Raw genomic sequence first — 12,968 nt, forward strand, 5'->3', positions numbered from 1 at the left:
TAATTTTAACATTTTACAAATTGGTATATATAAAAAAAAATGTGAGACGAAGTAAGTGAACCATATTTTAGTTTAGTCACATATGTTACTGTTGAGATTTGCAGTCATTTTTCTGATAATACATGCCGTATTTCAAACAATTCCAAGGGTGAGTGCACTAATATAGTTCCTAACATGCATCATATACTCGGATAGAAAGCTTCGTTCTATATATGAAGATCAATATATTACGACAATACTTATTGGTCCAGAGTGCGGACATCACCACTCATTTCATCAATACTGTATTACCAGCCTCTTTTTCTCCATATATATGACAAAATAATTAACTGTGTAACGTTAACACGAGCAAGATGCACACGACTTTATATCGACCTTTAATTATTGTATAGACTATACATGCAGCCTTAAGGTAGCCGAAATTTCCCTTACTGGATGAGAAAGTAATTTAGCAAACAAAAGCAACTCATCTCTTTTATATGTATATTGCCTTTTGGGATTTCACATTATTGGTTTCTGAAAGGGCAAATGTGAGCTCGTGGCTGGATCTACAAGATAATTCAGGCCCTATTCTAAATCTGGCTTATCTTAACCTCTGATTTAACTTTGGAATATATTTCTCCCTTTCGCATTCCATGTCTGTATCGTAATAGAATCCAGAATGTTAAGCTAAATTTATCCTCGTTATTGTGTCTAACGTAGGGGTTCTTCTTATCTAACATCTCAATTGCCTGCAAAGAATCTCAAGTTTATGATACGCTTTCTTTAATATTCGCTGCTATCTCTTAAAAGTTTGGGGTTGGCCAGAGATTGAGAATGTGCACGCTACATATATGTATGTATAATATTGATGCCACAACTATAGTTGTCACCTCCCACCTCACCCCCACCCCCCCCCCCCCCCCGCCTTTATGCATTTGTTCGAAGTCCATCGAATGTTGTTGACAAATCCTCAGCTACTCAAGACAATTGTCATATGTTACCAATATGTTTTTTAAAGGTCAAAGTCTTTCAAAGGGCCTCTTTTGTTTTAATATCTCTAGAAGTTACATTTTACATACCAGACTTGAATAATAAAATCACCAGGTTTAATTATTGTGTTAGGTGTTTATTATTCTTATTTGAATGTATGATTTTCAAATTTCATAAGAAAAGGAAAGATCTGTTCAGCTCTTCTGCTGTCTAAAATGATCATGACGTTTAGTTAAACATACTGCAGGCCGTTATTTTAATTTTAACAACGCTTTATAAAATTTGAAAGTCATATCTCCCAAACAGACCAAGCTGTCATGATTTAACTTTAAACCCGGAAACATACATCAATATAAGACATCAATTCTGTCATGTAAGTATGGACAGTCTCTTGAAAACATCGTTCCTTGTACATGAATGTAAATTTTTCACGAAGTATAGATTATCATTCGCTCGTCATTTCTGTTTTCAATTGTAGCATTAAATTCTTAAGTTAATACTGTAACAACTTCATAAAAAGATTTTTCTTATTTTTAATATATACTATATTTTGGTATCTAACAGTTAATTGTTGTTAGTTGTATAAATGATAAAGTTCACTGGTAGGAATTTTTCAAACTTATATACCACAGACATAATAACAACATCTTTTATTTCTTCTAATTCTTCTAATTCAAACAAGTGTAAGTCAAAAACTTAATAACACCACGTAAAGTAACATTCATTTCTTAAATAATCCAGCAGAACCAAATGATCCGAATTTGGCTGTCAGATACGAGTTTGGAGACTGATGTAACTTATGACACCAGATTCGGCGTTCATCATTAACTTGTACACAAAGTGCCTAATAAATCTCACTTTTCCTTTTACGTCGTGAAACGATGAGATAATAACACATTAATGACATTTATTGACGCCGTCGTGTTTGTCAAAGGAACTAATATGTTACTTGGTTGCTAATAACTGATTCACATAACCGATGGCCAATAGTTCAGACCTATTACAGCCACTTGGATATGCAAACTATTTACTTTTATGATAGTTTCATGGTTGTTGACCCTGAAACCAATGTAATCATTACGTCATCCAAACAACGTCAATATTTTTGCAAAACCAATCTCCATTACAGAAAATAAACATTGCAATAAATAAAGATTTTTTTTTTAAATTGAGCACGCGTGGCTCGATGACGTCATCTTAGACTTGATCAAGTCTCCTTTATCAATGGTGCGTGAAGGAACATTAAACCAGTCAAATCTCCCAAATGGGAATACGTTTTTCTTAGCTCTTATGTGAGGCTGTTCGTGACATTTCTCTCCATGGTATAGATTAATATATTATGCTTACGTTGATGTCTCCTTTAAGATTGTCTGTACATGGTGTGCAATCAGTGTCCATATGTGTTAAGTGATCATTAAAGGATTTGAGTTATAATGTACAATTATGATGTGATCATAAGATTATATATACGTTTAACCAAAGCAACGGTATATTAAAATGGCAAAACACGACTGCATTAAAAAAAACGCACTGGATACGTACTAACTTTGGTAATATATGCATAAACCACTTCCCAGCACACTCCATCGGTGGTTACACATTAATGTGATTTTAAAACACTACATTATTTAAGTTCTTTACAAATTTACTTTCATCTCTTACTTATACTCTAATCTATCAAGCCATGTCGGTTTATACCGGAGATTCAAAACTATGAACATTGCTTGAATGTGTGTTGTCATATATTACGGCACATATGCTCTCTATATCAATGACTGATATCCAACAGCGACGTCACGCAATAACGACACTTACGGAACGGTAGCAAAAGTAAAGATTGATTTTGTTTCATACAGAAAAATCTTGTATAAAAAAAGGTACGAGTTCTATATGCTATCCCGCCATTTCTAAGTATGCACTTCCACAATCATACTTATACCGACAAGCCTACTGCCGGCTTTCGTTCTCATCTAATCAAAATCAAACTTCGGAATCAATCGAAGCTCATTTCAGTTTGAAAGTGGGACAAGCAGTTCCTTGCCCGGACGAAAATCGTCCTCACTTAACATTTTGATTGATCAATTACATCGTTAAGTGCGCGCCTCATGTTGTATGTAAAGAGAAGACTAGAAAAGCGTGTAGACTTCGAGGAAATGTTGGAGATGAAAGTTAACTTGATAGGTAAATTAATACAACCACTTGATATTTTGCTAGAAATATCGACAACTCATATGTATTAGAGACTCTAAGTATAATTTTGTTATTGATGAAATAACTCCTCTTTGTTAAATATATATATATATATATACATATATATATATTTTTTTTTTATAGATTTTAGCATTTTAGAAATGATTTGTGCATGCGCGACGGTATACGTTGGATCATTCCACCTATGACCAAAACGAAAACAGAAAGAATCATTTTCTTGACAAAGATGGCCATCAAATAACCAACAATATTTTATTGAACGGAGTGTCATCTTGTTAAGTATATATTACATAGGAAGATCATTGGCACCAAACAAACTGATATCAATACACCCTAGCTTCTTGACAGAAACTCCTTGCATACAGCGCACCATTTGTTGAATATCATGTTGGATTTCATTTTGAATACATTTCTCCATGTTGATTTGGGGCGTATCTGGGCAATTGTCAGTGTATGTCCGTGTGTATGATATGATATGATATATTCATTCCTTAACAAGAAATATAATTTATGCCGCCCTCGACCTGAATCAATTCGACCGTTGCGCCGTAAGTTTCGATAATCGTGAAGATCCATGCACTTCCAACAGCCACCCCCCCCCCTCCCGCCCTTCCTTCACACTGAACGACAGATGGTTTGTTAATCACTGGCGCTAGACTAGGTCACATTGCAAAAGTATACTTGCCCATGATTCGTTACATGTATTAAGAATGGGCAGTCTTTGTCGTAAACCGCCGAACACTGCCAGTGAGGAAAACGCTACAATTTGCAAGTTTCCTAACGTATCACAAGCGCAATCGTGTTAAGTACACTGCCCGACAATCTACGTTTTTCACTGAAACGACATCGGAGTTTAATCTGATTAGTCGTGATTAGTCGGGCTGCCTGCGGGGCTTACATGCGACAAATTAAACATATAGAGTGTATAAGGCAATTCTTAATTGAGGAGAGGTGATGCCTTCAAATTCTTCATCTCTTAAGATGTTATTATTATTCAGCGTATTAACTACTTCACAGAGACATAATCTATTTTCATGTTCCTTCTTGTTTTGTTGATATAGGCCTATAGTATATATTGTTATAACGATATTGTTACATTCGATATGTTCTTACTTTTCCTCAGTTAACATATATTTGTTCATTATATGCTTATCTATCATTATATATTCAACAGATACACTTACAAGTAATATGCTGTAAGTCCAACCTTCCCCTCTTTAATATATTGCTCGACACATACGCTGTGAGATTTTCAAGATCTCTTTCACGGATCACAGACAAGGGCAGCTTTCATATATTATTTCTGAATACACAGTAGATTAAATAAAGCCTCAACCGTATGTTTTGTATATAATATTGATTCAGGCGTACAAGCCGCTGTTGGATAAAATATTCCTTTAATTAATCTAGTGTTAGATATTAATGCAGGTGCTCTATGAACTCGAGCTACCACCTTTTCAAATATTGCACATTATCGTAAAACGAAAAAAAGGATTTTTTTTTCTTTTTTTGTCAAGGATGATTGACACGCTTCTCATTTGCTCAAAATTACTGTTAAACATTTTACACGTTTCCAAAATTTTCGTTGAATCGAAATAATTGTCTGAATAAGTACGAACAATCTACTATAAGACTATTGGCATTGTCACTATTGTTTACCGCGTCTGCGTTGATTTTAATATCATGCAATAGTAACACACACTCATTCATTTTGAGGTATATATTGTTTCAGCTTCCTTCGCATGATATGATGGCTGCATGATGTATCTCAAAGGGAAGCAAACATTATTTATATTTCTACCTCGCCGTTTGCCTAAAGAATGATTAGTACAGTGGAATATCCGGGTAAAACCAACGTTGTCCTTAGGGAACGAAAAGGAAGATATGCAATCAAACTATTCATTTCAAACATCTTTCACTGCTAAAACACGTACTGTTCAGTATACAGTTGATGCACGTATAAACGACTTAGACGTACGTACGATATATTTATACACAAACATAAATTCAATGTCAATGCATGATGGGAGATCTGGATATGAAACTATAAGAGTGGGCAGACTGGATAATGCCAATAGCTTAACTGAAATTAGATGTTCGGATGAATGGGCACCATATGCGCTTCAGCGGCATACATGACGGTTGCTACACTAATGTTGCTTTGTCAGTTAGAGAATGTGGTCATCGAAAATAAATGCGAATAGTCTCATTTGAAGGGGTATAAACAAGTCTCAGTTAAAGCAGCTTTTTGCATTCGGTAAGCGATATTTCCAAAATGAGTATTAATCAAACCAAGAACGAAGTTTATTAATTTATACGACACTGGTCTATATTTTTTTTGGCACCAAATGAACGTTAATGAATAAACAATTAACGAAGTTGATTCAGACACTTTTCACAAAAGCATAGAAAACGCACTAATAAACATTTTTTTTAACTTTTGCTCCTCTATTCGAAGTTAATTTTGGCTACTGAGATCAATTGTTATGACAGTTTAGTACTAAAGTATTTTAGTGTACCAAGTGCACCCCTGGTGTTTTAATCTGTCAATTTACAAGGAATTACCACTTTTATAGTGGAATTATCACCTTTTTCACACCAGTAGAATCGCTGTGGTCGAGTGGTACGGACTTCGGTCTGTGACACAAGGTCCTGGGTTCGATTCCTACCTACGCCTGATGAGTCCCAAAAGGACGAAATCGGTCGTGAAGTAGAATTTTTGGGTGTGTTACACTTGCTACACATTTATTATATAAATATATGTATATATATATATATATATATGTATATATATATATTTATATATATATATATTTATTTATATATATTTATATATGTACATAGTGGTATAGTGTAGTATAGTGCCATGCGGTAACTGATGTTTCTAGCTTACTGATCGATCAGCAGGTATAACACTCCTATATTTGAAACGTATATAGGGAGGGGCACGTATGACCGTCAGAAAAGAAAATCCATTAGCCATTAGTGACACAAGAGCCTCTACAAGTGAGTACTTTCATCAGCTAAAGGCAAATCATAACAGTTTGAGTGTAAAAGTATAATAAATTATAGATACAACAGATCAAAGAGCCTTATCTAAAACCGTATAAGAAATATCGCAAGTAAGTGATATAGTTGTATAGATTTAGCCTTGAACGAAATTGCAGCTACATTTCACTATTTTGTTTTTAATTTGTTCTAATATTGGATTCTGCCAGCAGCACTATATTCATTGTTGCGTAATGATAGGCAACAGGTTTTGTAGAAATTCAGGTGACCAGCTGCAAAACTTCAAAACGTCATAATTCACATGAAAGGACGGTCACATTTGGGCTTCTTGTAAACAGTTGACTTTCTGCGCTTCAACATATTTGATACAACGAAGGTGAACACTGGCCACATCTAATAATGACGCTTATTACATGTTTCTTTTTTGACGTTGAACCTAGCTTTTTATCGAGTTATTGAGCCGCCATCTTACGATACTGGGTTCATAATCCATTGTGTTACACAGGTTCCGTTCAATGAAGACATGTGATGTCACAACCGCTGGTCTGTATATGACCTTTCCTTTGTTTAGTATATTTATGTATTGTTTGTGTGTTTCAAATCGATGAAACAGACTAACATTGGGAGCTATAGTTTCCCCCGAACAAAAATAAAACACTAATCATACAAACAATAAGAAAATCGTAAACATTATGCAACGTATGAACGTTTTAAGTATATATAGACTTTAGAAAACGTGTTTATAATAACGAACATATACTTGACAAAACTGTAACACTGTTTTCCCTAACTCCTAACTTCACATTCCTTTATGATGTGTGTAGAATGATAAACCCATGGTGAGATATCACGGTGCCATACCTAAGAAAGACAAGCAGCTAAAGGAAACTTTTTGAAACTTAAGTCATCAACACGCAGTAAAGATTTGATTCTTTATCAAATGTATCCAGCTTCATAGCTGGTAGAAGGAAAATGTATATAGCCGCCCACGTAAATGTCTATGTAAACCCTCCATTACGCACGACATGACTGATTTAATATGTTACGAAGGGCTTGAAATGTTTAATTAATAATACTTTGTTTATGGAAAATAATTAACCTACATCCATTCAAATCGATGGTATATAGATATATATATATATAGATATACATATATATATATATGTATATATATCCTGTCATTGTACGCTATAAACGGTATAACACTTCAATACAGTCATAATGATACAATGAGGACCAGTGATTTACATGGTGGAATTTTGTATGCATGACGAACAAATAGCAAACAGTGAGCATGGAGTGCCTAATAAAGTGGATAAACGAACTTCCAATGTTTGTCAACCGTGTAAACAGACCTATATGAAGTTATTGTTGAGGTTAGGAAGCTCTGAGTATTATACACATACAGATATAGCATTGGCAGTGAATAGACAATGTTATATAGGCTAATCGTACAATACATACATCATATGCGATACAAACGTGAACCAAGAATACCAATAGCTATTACAATTTAAAGAAACGTTCCCGACGCAAATGAAGATCACTATTGATTTAAGTTACCTCTCTTAAGGCTGTCGTCTATATCGAAAGAATCAAATTTGAAAATAGTTATCAAATTATTGGCCAGATTGAAATATTGAATATGAACTATTTATATGGTAGAGGACGTCGATTGATCACAATACAATTCGCAAATAATGAATAAAGTCAGTCACTATACATAAGATAATGTCCCACAATTCAAAAGTAAGTCATTTCATATAGTCAATGCCTTTTTTAGCTTTCAAAATTGAGCCATAAATGTTTAGTTTATTCGAATATCTCATTTTTTCGCAGTTTGATATATTTACATTGTCTTAAATATACAATGAAATATTATCCTTTTAACTGTCCCTTCTTGTATCAGAGCACTGCTGAGAACAAATTGTTACGAATTGCTTTCGATTCAGTTTACTTAATTATGGATCTCCCCACGTGTTGCTGACAGGGGTCAATGACAGGTCACGCCATCTAACACAATACTCTGTATTGTTTTCCTAATTAATTTGCAACCTTAATCTACATGGAGCAAGTATTCCGACCAACCATTTTGCGCTCCATGTTTTCATGACCTATTTAATTATCTGATATCCATGCGTAAGTCTTGTCAACAGACGTTTGCGAAAGTTCAAAAGTTATCCAGCTTGGTCGCTTTTTAGTTGTTACATTTACATTAATTGCTAAACCATAAAAACATCTATATATAGTTTCATCGAGCAAGCCTATCATGCATAAACAAAAATTCTAAGGATTTATTAGTAATAACATTTAAATCCCTTGTGTATCAAACGTAATTAAGAACTTCTTGAATACAATTATCCTTCTGCTAAGTTTGTCCTATATCTTGTGACACCGTTACCACCTCAAGATCTTTCTGATATAGGCCTATCAAGGGCATCTTAGATCACAAAACAAGATGGAAACGAAAATGTAATTTTTCGCAATTTGATAACAAATTCAATCATGGTGTTATCTTCAAAAAGCATACTCTCATTCAACACATAATTTCATCGACTTTATGACGATATCGGAGGGCCAAAAAAAGTCAATAAGATGTCAAACTTACCTCTATGAATTTTGGTGAAATTCGATTAATATTAGAATCGTACGTAACAACGTACGCACATAGTGTTTGATCACACAAACTTGAAGAAGAAAAAAAAAACTCCAAACAGTAATACTTCCCCAAAGCTTGTGTTGCATGTGGTAATCCGCCAATGGTTAATATTGGAAAATATCGTAAACGAAGCGAGAGATGCTCGTCAATTTATCTGTTGTACCTGCGACTCCTCATGTTAAGTGAAAAAAAGCGTCAAATAAACTTGACTCGACACACCACTCACATTATCTGCAATTGAATGGTACAACTCGAAGTACTTTATTTGCACTGCAAGTTTGTTATATGTTATAGGACAAATGTTAGTTTCCATCATCAAAAGAAAAACAAAATGTTTCAATAAAAATAGGTTGTTGCCAAGGTAACTGTTGCCAGTGGATAACTTCTGCTACTTAAGATAAAATATATCGACATCATCGGCATATCATAAATTGACAAGGATATAAGTCAGAAAAAGGCCACCCAATCATTCCTCTTGTTTAAAAAGGGGGAAAAAAGAGAAAAACATTTGACGACAGCTCTCAAGGTTGCGCCTGACGATAAACTTTTGGCGAAATTACGTGAGGATATAAAGCGTCAGTCGACGCAATCTTTCTCAGTTTAAAAAAAAACACCTTTAGAGCAATGTCTCTCTCTCTCGTATTGTGTGTTAAAGGGGTAGTGCAACATGAAACGGATACGCGCGAGCTTGAAGATACATGTGATTAGGTATGCCAGTATTGGTTTTAGCTTAGAACGATGCCACCTTATTTGCAACCCATGTGGCGAGATGTATAGTTACATTTTTGACTTCATTTACCATATTCTGATCTCTAGCCTGTAACAATATAAGCGACGAACTGGGCACGTAAAATCTCATTCAGTTGATCTTTTTATTTATTTTCGTGTAGGCATATTAGGACTAACGCCTGGGTATAAGCCTATAATGCCTGGGTATAGGCCTAATGCCTATTTCTTTATGTTTCGTGTGATTATAGGCCTAGTGCTTATTTAATTCTTTTTGTGTGGGTTTAGCCTTTATGCCTATTTCAAAAAATAAATACAAGGGGATATTTTGTGTAATGTTGGTTCTGTCATTAACAGTAACCCTTTAAACACCAAGAAAATCGTCTAATGTGTTCTTTATTTAACTTATATTCGAAAGAGGTGCTCAATAAATGTCTTATTATAGGGTCTCAGGTTCGAATACACTGTGTCTGTTATATATATCATTCTGTTTAAGAAAAAAACAGATGAAGAAGATTACTGTTCAGTCTGAAAGTACGTAAAGATGCAATATCTGACAGTTTAATGTATTTGTTAATCGGCATGAGAGACATTAACTAATTAAGGCGTTTTTTACTCATTAAACGTACTGAATTAATTCCTTGAATAGCCTGCAGCTTGAAGAAGTACCGTTGCCTACATGGTAATTATGGAAGCAGGTCACTTCGCCCAACAACCATTTCGCCCAACTGCCATTTCGCCCAACCTTACCATTTCGCCCAACCAGCCTGGTCATTTCGCCCAACCAGCCTGGTCATTTCGTCCAACCAGCCTGGTCATTTCGCCCAACCTTGATTAAATATGATACTTCAAAAGGAAACGTTCGGGAATTGTTAACGTTACAGGATACGAACCGAATATTAAGGAAACTTGAGGATCGATCAGTGTGTTAGGGGTTAGGTTTGATAGTAAACGTTCGAATATTAAGGAATATTAAGGAAACTTGAAGTCCTTTACTTTGTATAACTTTAGTAAGGAAACGTTCGGGAATTTTTAACGTTACAGGATACGAACAGAGTATTAAGGAAACTTGAAGTTGTGGTTAAATTGATTACATATGTGATTACATATGTGGTTACATTGATACAGTGGTTACATTGATTAAATATAGTACTTCAATATTACGGACGGGTTTTATATATATATATATATTTTTTTTTTCAATTTAATAAGGAAACGTTCGGGAATTGTTAGTCAGTAGGATGGATCAGTGTTTTAGGGGTTAGGTTTGATAGGTTTTTATGAAGACCGATTCCCCTGTGTTTGTATAATAATATAACTTCCATTGTATGCGTAAACGCCTAAAGTAGTGTAATCCTCCCATTATACCCGAAATAACTGCTCAGACTCCGATCGATATCGAGCGGACCTCACTGTTTTATTTACCTATTACGAAGTAACCTAACCCAAAATAAATCAAGTTGAACTAGTGGAATAGAAAAAGTAATATTATTCTGACTGAATATTAGTAAAAATAAGGTTGGGCGAAATGACCATGCTGGTTGGGCGAAATGACCATGCTGGTTGGGCGAAATGACCAGGCTGGTTGGGCGAAATGACCAGGCTGGTTGGGCGAAATGGCAGTTGGGCGAAATGGTTGTTGGGCGAAGTGACTAGAAAGCGTAATTATGACGTATTTTCCTTACCCACTTGCAACATTATAATCAAAACTAGTCTTTGCTTCAGAGCACTGCGTCGAGCACAGACTATACACTGTCAGTGCGCAAACATTTTCTCTGAAAGTTGGACGGCCTGTTACTATCCGCGTGGTATACCCACATCATACCAAATGGCCTAACCATCTATAGCACCAGGTTTGTATATTCAAGCAATGAAAACTCGTAAACAATACTGGCTGATCAAACTAGAAACGAATATTGGTCAAGTGATATTGACTTAACCATGCAGTAATCACTTTAAGTACGGTTTGTCATTTTAAGTATTTTACCAGTTTTTGTCAGTTTTTGACTATGAATAATCACATAATCATAACAAATAACATCAAAAAACAAGAAGGAAAACAGATTCTACATGTCCTTCAGCTGTTTATAAGTGGAACGGCCAAACCTAACAAATGGTTTTTCGATTAGCTTAATAAAATTAACCCGCAGCGGAATACTCATATGGGATAGCTAAGAGCTGTTCTTTTTCACTAACGTTTTGTCTTTAGTTGTTACAATGAGTTGTACAAAAAACTGCATCTCGCGAGACCATACTGAAGGAATAATTATAAAAGACGTGAAGCATTCACATCGTTTAACTCTCTCTTGCCTTTGTATACTTGAACTTGAACTTGAACTGAGGTAACTATAAGGTAACTCTATAAGTGCCTAATAATAACAATCAAATTTAGACTGCAGACAATCAAGTGAATAAACATGTTTTTGTCAATTGTGTTACAACTAACGATTCCGTGGAAGAGGGTTCAATCTGTGGGTAGAGTTTGGGGTGGGGTGGTTTGGTGGGGGTGGGGGACAAGCTTCGAATGGCAGTGGCTTTTATGATTATCACTCGAGGAAGCAAACTGCAAAATCACCTGAAGACGTCCCAACAGAATGGGTCATCTGTGTATTCTGTACCACAAATTCTAGTATTTGAATGTTTTTTTTATCATATTTTACTCCATTATTTGAAATGAAACGTAACAATATTAAGGCTAAAGAAAAATAACCTTTTGTTTGGAAAATTATTAAAACCAACTCAAAGAGTTGCTTTAACGTTTATGAAAGTAATACTTTCAGACCAAGCACGTATCAGCAGAGAGAGGCTCTGGATGCAACGCCTTCGTACCATTCAACCTCATGGGCTGAACATTCAGGAAGGACATGACTAACTTTCCTCTGTTCCCTACTCCTTCTCCCCTTTCTCCCTCCCCCCCTTTCACTCTTCCTCTCACAGCTCTCTTCCCCTCCATTCTTCTTCACACCTTTCTGTCTTTGTCCCTCTCCAGTTTATTCCTTACCCTGTGCCTTTAATCCTCTCTTTGTCCCTCCACAGTTTATCTCCTTCCTCTCCTCTTCTCCTGTTGCGTTCTACTTATAATCCCCTTTCATCCATCTCATTGTGTTCACCGTGCTCTTTAACCTGTCTGTATTCTGTGCGTGTTTTTGTCCCCTCTGTTACTGTAACTTGTCATTTAGCCTCTGAAGAAGATCCTGCTAGGATCGAAACGTCAGGCCAACTTACTTTTACACATTCTATTACACAGGCTCTCTAGTGGATAAGCAGTTTGCTAACAGTTTTATTTTACTTTCAAAATGTATGTTCTGAACAAGTATACCGTTTGCTTATTATGTTGGTTTCATTGTCTTAGTAATGCCCCCCCCCCCCTCCCCCCAGCATAAAATCGAAG

The 12,968-nt window shown here is 35.4% G+C and overlaps 1 protein-coding gene across 3 annotated transcripts in view; it reads right to left on the reverse strand.

Annotated features, from left to right (window-relative positions):
• The window catches only part of LOC139969044 (synaptotagmin-15-like), a 150,542-nt gene that overhangs the window by 78,648 nt on the left and 58,926 nt on the right, over positions 1-12,968 (reverse strand). Inside the window, exon 1 of one of the 3 annotated variants that reach the window (XM_071973776.1) lies at positions 8,801-8,964. The exons of the other annotated variants lie outside the window; for them this stretch is intronic. The gene's annotated coding sequence lies outside the window, so the exon portion shown is untranslated. Of the gene's footprint in view, positions 1-8,800; positions 8,965-12,968 lie in introns of those variants that run through there. 3 annotated transcript variants of the gene reach the window in all.

The sequence above is a fragment of the Apostichopus japonicus genome, chromosome 6, assembly GCF_037975245.1.
Source record: "Apostichopus japonicus isolate 1M-3 chromosome 6, ASM3797524v1, whole genome shotgun sequence".
Classification (NCBI taxonomy): domain Eukaryota; kingdom Metazoa; phylum Echinodermata; class Holothuroidea; order Aspidochirotida; family Stichopodidae; genus Apostichopus; species Apostichopus japonicus.